This window comes from Microcebus murinus, chromosome 6 (genome assembly GCF_040939455.1).
Source record: "Microcebus murinus isolate Inina chromosome 6, M.murinus_Inina_mat1.0, whole genome shotgun sequence".
NCBI lineage: Eukaryota > Metazoa > Chordata > Mammalia > Primates > Cheirogaleidae > Microcebus > Microcebus murinus.
This window is the reverse complement of record NC_134109.1, coordinates 109,060,459-109,067,168: the sequence shown is the minus strand read 5'-3', so window position 1 is coordinate 109,067,168 and position 6,710 is coordinate 109,060,459.

Sequence of the window (6,710 nt, the reverse complement as noted above, 5' to 3'; positions counted from 1 at the left end):
CTCATGGCAGACTTGGGACAGTTCCCCTCTCTGGGTCTGAGCCCAGCTTCTGGGGCTCCGGGAGGCCCCCACAGGACTGGAATCACCCCACGCAGGGCGTCCCCTCTGCCTCCAGTCTGCTCAGGGCGCTCAGGGGCCGCTGAGCACTGAGGATTCTCCCGGGTTCTTTCCTCTCCCACACCCAGCCTTCCCAGGGTGACCAAGGTGGCAGCAGGTACTCAGGGCTGGGGGTCTTTGGGAGTTTGGGGGACCCAGAAGTGCCCTGGGCTGGAGGTAGAGACCTGGGGCTGCTGTCACCCCTTATGGTCCAGGGCAGAGCCTCATGTCTCTCACGTGTCAAAGGAGGGGCTGGGCTCGGGCTTCTGCGGAGCCATTTCTTGCACATCTCGTCTGTCCCCGTCTGTATTCCAGCTCCTGGCCAATGTCAGCATTGGCACAGGGGCTCCACGGGCTCCCTCAGCAAGCCCCTGCCTGGTGGCAAAGCAAGGGACCGGAGTGGGTTCCAGCTCTAAGTGAGCTGAGTGGCTGGTGGGGACATTGTGGTCTCAAGCCCTGCTCTCTCCTGAAGTGCTGGCTGACCTCCAGTGGGGTCCCTGCCCTCTCTGGACCTCAGCAGGCTCCCTATTCCCTTCAGGGATGCGCTTGGTGCTCTGATGGGCCCATGGCAGGGGATTTCAGTGACAGAACCCACTCTTTTGTCTCTTTGGAGGCAACGGGAGAGGCTGAGCTGGGAGAGAAGCCGTGTGCATTGAGGCATGAAATGAGCCCGTGCAAATCCCATGTAAATGAGCTGGCAGGGAGGGGCCGGCCAGGCACAGGGCTCCTGCCCTGTTCCCTCGATGGACGATGGATGGACAAGCAGCGCAGCGGAACTCTGGCTGGCAGTGTGGCAGGACCGTTAGGCTCGGCCCTTGGGCCCTGGTGGCAGGAGGATCTGCTACAGGGTTATCCACACGACATCAACAGTGGCCACTTGAGGGCCAGGCTGGGGACGTCCTGTGCATCCTCTCCAGGGAGGAGGAAGAGGGAAAAGACGGCGAAAGCTCAGCTGTCCTGGGGAAGCCAGGAGGGAGCTGGAGACTCCTTTATGTCTCCCTCCCACCTTATAAATCTAAGAGGCCACTAAAGTTTATCCCCTGTCCACACCCTGCCACCCTCTCCCCTGGGGGAAGGCTCTTGCTTTCTTGTCTTTTTGCTGTGTATGACCCTTGAACACCCCTGCACTTGCAGACCAGTCAGTCCTGCTCTGGCATTCGAGGCCCTGCTAGCCCCATCTCTCCTGAATCCTCCACCTACCTTTGCTGGAACCACTCCACACCTTCGCCCCGCGAGTCCCTGCCCTGGAATGCCAGGAGTAGGGTGCTCCCAGGCAGAGGTTTCAGAGTGACCTGGAATTCTCCAGAGGAGTCCTGAACCCTCCCACCCCAATGATGCAGCCTGCTCACCCCTGAGCTGTGGGGAAGAGGAGGCACCGGAAGCAGGCCCCGGGGGTCCCTGGGAGAGGAGGCTCGGCCTGGCAGGGAGGGAGAAGTGGGGCTGGATGGGGACCATACGTGTGATGATCTTAGGCTGGAGGTGGGCGCTCAGAGGGGGCACCTAACACATTGCGGGGATGCTCACGGAAGGCTTTGAGTGGGGCCCTTAGAGGATGCATAGGAGTCCCCCAGGAGGAGAGTGACTGACTGAATGAAAGAGGGAACAGCATTTGCAAAGACCTGGGGCTATGAGAGGGCCTGGGTGTTATGGGCCTGAGCTCCGTGAAGCAGGAACCCTTGCTAGTTTTGATCACAGCTTTGTCTCCAGCCCCTAGAACAGTGTCTGGCACATTGCATGTGCTCAACACATTCTTGTTGAGTGAATTAATACGATGAAGGAAAGGAGAGTATCTGGAGCTCAGATTGGATGACGCCATCAGTGCCAGCTCCTGGGAGCTAAGGCCCAAATCTTTACCCTGCAGATACTAGGGAGCCATGGAAGGATTTTGAGCAGGGGTGGGTAGGTGGTGATGATCATGATGGCGAGGATGACTATGATAATGATGGGGGCCTGAGATCCAGTTTTTCTCACACCCCATCCCCTCCTGCCTCACTCCAAGCACAACCCCGTCCCCATTCCCAGGTGTTTCCAGATCCTTCCATGGCCCCAATTTAGCCTCTCATCATCTGGAAAAGAAAGTGGAGCGATCCCGGCTAAGGCGCCAGACAGGAGGTCTGTGGGCACGGGCTGATGGAGCGGGGCTGGAATGCCTAAATCAGGCTCAGGAAACACTTTCATGTTGTCATTGGTGAGCAATGGGAGGAAGAGACCTTGGGGAAAAAACAAAAACACAGCCCACATTCTCAGGGTTGCCGGTGGCCGTGAGCCAGCCCCCACTGAGGGAAGAAGCACAGGACCACACCCGGGAGGCACTTGCCATGACAGCGAGCTGGGCCTTTCCGTAGGGTAGCGTGTGCCAAAACTGTTGGACCCAGGCCTGGTCAGGGTCCCAGAACTCTGGCAGTTTCCTCAGGTCAGACGGAATGAGCGGACTCAAGGGTGAGGCAGAGGGAACACAAGTCTGGGGTGGGGCCTGTTTCATGGCGGGCAAGTCCGGGGCTTGCGGCTCTCGCTCCAGCCCTGCCCAGAGCAGGCGCCACTGATCACTTGTGGCGTCCCTTTCTCCTGAGCTCAGGAGAGCAGTGTAGAGCCCAGCACTCTGCCTCCTCCAAGGGCTGCTGAGCACTCAAAATACGGCTCATCCGAACTGAGATGTGCTGTGAGTGTAAAAGACACACTGGGTTTTGGAGACGTAGTATGAAAAAAGAGAATTGATCTCAAATTGTTACATTGATTACACGCTGAAATGATAGTGTTTTGGATATATTGGGTTAAATAAAATATAAAATTAATTTCACCTATTTAGCTTTTATTTAATGTAGCTAGTGGAAATTTTTAAATGATATGTGCGGCTCACATTATATTTCTATGGGACTGCACCACTATAGAATATCTGCTCTGTGTGGACAGGTGTTTTTGTCTTTTTTGTTTGCAGTGAAGCCTCCAGCACCTAGAAGGTGCCTGGCATGTAGTAGGTGCTCAATATGTCATTCGTGGAGTGAACGAGTCCTCATTGCCCTTCCGGAGCCGCCACTGGCCGGTCTGACGGAACGTGTTTGCTGCCCCGGGCCTCTCGGCAGCTCCGCCACGGTGCTAGCACCCCCGTTCGTGCTTTCTGACTCTAGAGCTTTTGTCACTCTCGGGACTTTCCTGATACCCAGGTGGGCAGTGGAGGAGGACTCGGGTGAGTGCACTGCTCTGCTGAGGGTCATCCCAGTGGGGACTCTGCAGTTCCTTCTGGTCAGGAAGCAGGCAGCAGCGTGCAAATGGTATGAAGATCCCCTCTGTGGTGTCTGCGTGTCTGGGGTGCTGGAGATGCTTCCCGTCTGCCTCCTGGCCCGAACCCCTAGTCCCTAGGGAAGAAAGAGGAAGCTCTGGAGACTTTGAGCTCCAGGGCTTGGGTGCGGGGAACCTGGGGCCACCTTAGTCTTTCCCGAGTGAATAAGGGCTTGTAGCCAGGAGCACCCTTTCTCTCAAATCAGCAGGAGCCTAAAAATAGGCTGCAGTTCCAGCCTCCCCCACAGCCGCCCGCACCAAGCAGGCCTGTGCCGCCAGCGCCCCAGAGATCCAGACTGTCTGCACAGTCTGCCCCAGCCACCGACCCGCCTCCCGCCTCCCGCCTCCCGCCCCGTCCCATCCCGGCCCTGGGGACCCTGAGCTCGCACTCCCTGCTGGTGGGCCTGCTGCAGGGCTGCCTCCTGCCCTGGCCCCTGGCCCGCCGGGCCCCAGGCTCTGTCCACTCCCCATCCTCGCAGCCAGACACAGAAGTGGGTGAGAGTGTTCCAGGCAGTGGAAGCAGCACATGCCAAGCCGCGCTAGATCCTGGTGGGGACGAGGGGCAGTGTGAAATGCCGGGCACGCAACGGGGAGCGGTGGGACGGGGCTGGTGGCCCCACCTGCGTGCACGGAATAACCAGAGTGTGATGGTGTCTCTGTCCTGCCCTCATGCCCAGCAGCCGGCAGTAGGGCTGTTGCCACCCACACCTTGTGTTTTCAAACTCCTGACCTTGAGCAACCCTCCCACCTCAGCCTTCCAGAATGCTAGGATTACAGGCGTGAGCCACCGCGCCTGGCTGCACCCACACCTGTGTAGGGCCAGGAGGCACCCCTAGGTGCCAGGGCCCATTTGGGGTCTTCCACGCCTTTTGCCTGTGGGAAGCTGGTGCCTCCAGCTCTGAGCTTCTGGGGTTCTTGCCTGCTCACAGTGGGCCTGGCAAAGGGAAGTCCTTCAGGCACCCAGTGCCTCAGCGGCACAGCTGAGACCACACCCTCTGCATCCTGGTGCCAGCCTGGGCCCTTCCCCTCCCCGCAGGTTGGGCAGTCACTGCTGGGGGAACATCCTGGTCTCAGTCTGAGGGAGGGGGCTTGGGGGCTGCTTTGTGGAGGGCTTTTCTGGTGGCAGGACTGAGTGTGCAGGTGACACTGCTGGCCCATGGCGGTTTTACACTCCGAGCTGAGCGGGGTCCCAGCTGTAGGAAGTGGGGTCAGAGGAAGTCACAGTCCTCCTGGGGGCGCAGCTTCAGAGGAAGCCAGGGGGAAAATGCTGAGCATATTATGGGGCGGTTCTTTCCACAGCAGGTGCCGGGAATCTGTTCCCAAAGGCCCTTCTTGTCCCTGTAGCCTTGGCACAGCCCTCGGCGGCAGGGGGCCGGCGTGCACGTCCGTGTCCCGTTAGACAGACCAGGTGCAAGGCCAGGGACGGAGCTTCCTGCCCAGAGCTACCTGGCGCACCAGAGCCTGGCCTAGAGCCCAGGACTCCTGCCTCTTCCCACCACACACAACACCCTCCCCCAAGAAAGCAGTGGTGGGTAGAAGCTAGATGCTTCTCAGCAGAGTTGAAGGTGTAGGGGAAGGTTTTAGACCCCTGAGGTTTTCTCACCTCTACTCCCCCCTCATTTCCTAGCAGATGGGACACCTCAACGTGCGTGTTGGCCCCATGACATGTCAGACACGTTTGCCCCTGGCTCTGGGCCTGTCATAAGTGCCCCCCTTCCCCAGGCCCCTCAAGAGCCCAGGGCCACCTGGAGTGGTTCTGCACCTGGATGGCATCCTAGGGGTCCCAGACCCATTTCGCAGCTTGGGGAAACTGCAGCCCTCAGAGAGAACCCAGACGGGTCCTGTGCCTGTGGAGGTGCGGCCTGCTGGCACCCTAGCCCTGCTACATCCCTTCCTGAACTGAATTACGATGCAAACACAGCGGGGCATCGGTGAGATGAGTGGAGTGCCCGCTGCCTCAGCAGCCGCCCAGCACCAGGGAAGATGGGGCTGTGGGTTCTCTACCCATTCTCTTTCCCTGGTGGTCTCTGTTTCTGTTCTATATCTCTTTCATCCTGTGTGCTCTGATTCTCTGGCTTGTTCTCTTGTGTTCACTCACATGAAACCAGCACATGTATATGCAACACTCAAGCACACGGGACCACACATATGCAGAAATGCACATCTGCGCACACATGCATCCACACACAGAATACTCCCTCCTCGGGTTCCGTACACCTACTCGGAGAGGGGGGCGGTAGCGAAGCTCTCTTTTGGTGTGTTCACAGGCTCAGGGAAAACCTGAATCTAATTTCCAATCTGTCTCTGCCTCCCTGTCACTGGCAACTGGGAGTTTGGAGACCCAGACTGGGAGCCCCACTGATATCCAGACTCCAGCAGGAGTCACGGGGCCATCATGACGTGCCAGCAGAGAGAGCAAGTTGTGCGGGGTGTCCCTGCAGGTGAGCGCAGGAGGATGGCATAGGGAGATGAGATGTGGAGCTAATGGTGCAGATGTGGATCCCTGCTCAGTGATGCCCCTTCCCTGTTGTCCTGCTGAGAAGCTCCATGACCCACCTGAGCCTGGAACGGGATGACTGGACCACAGGAGGCCCCAGAGTGAGGCAGCTGCAGGAGGAAGGCTGACTGATCGTGTGCCCCACCCATAGAGAGCTGGGGGCTGGCCGTCCCCGGGGTGTGTGGTTACGGGGACAGGGCTTTTGTTCATGTCCTTTTAGGACAATGGACCAGATGAGGCCCTGCTAGGTTCTTGGGTTTCCTGGGGGGGGGGTTAGGGCTTTCCTGGAATGTCCAACCTTGCGGGTCTCCCAGGGTTGGAGTAATCCCACTGGAGGAGGGGCAGGCAGGAAGTGCTTGGGGTCACCAAAGACCTGCCTCCTTGTTTGGTGTCTGGACTCAGGTGGTCCTCAGAGCCTGCGTCTATCCCCCAACCTCGGCACATGGGCCCACTCCCTGCTCAGGGCAACCCACTGCTGAGCACCTATTAAGCGCAGACTGCTGGGAGGAGGCATGTGTGGGCAGGCAGAGCCAGGGCCGAGCACCAGGGAAGGGGTGCCTGTCACTGCTGGGGCAGGAGCTACACCCACCACAGGCACATTCCAGGGGCTGGGGAGGACCCAACAGAAGCCCAGGGACCTTTCTCAAATGTGTCACTTGCCTCCACCTTCCTTACCAGAAAGGGTCACTGATCAGGGCCTGGCTCAGCTTCACAGGCAAGCGTGTGAGGACGGCAGAGACAGCAGCAGTGGAGAACGGCGTCGTACGTCACACACCTGCCTGGGATGGTTTGAAGCTTCTTGAGGACAAAGACCAGATGCATCCTTTTGCTGTGAAGTTTC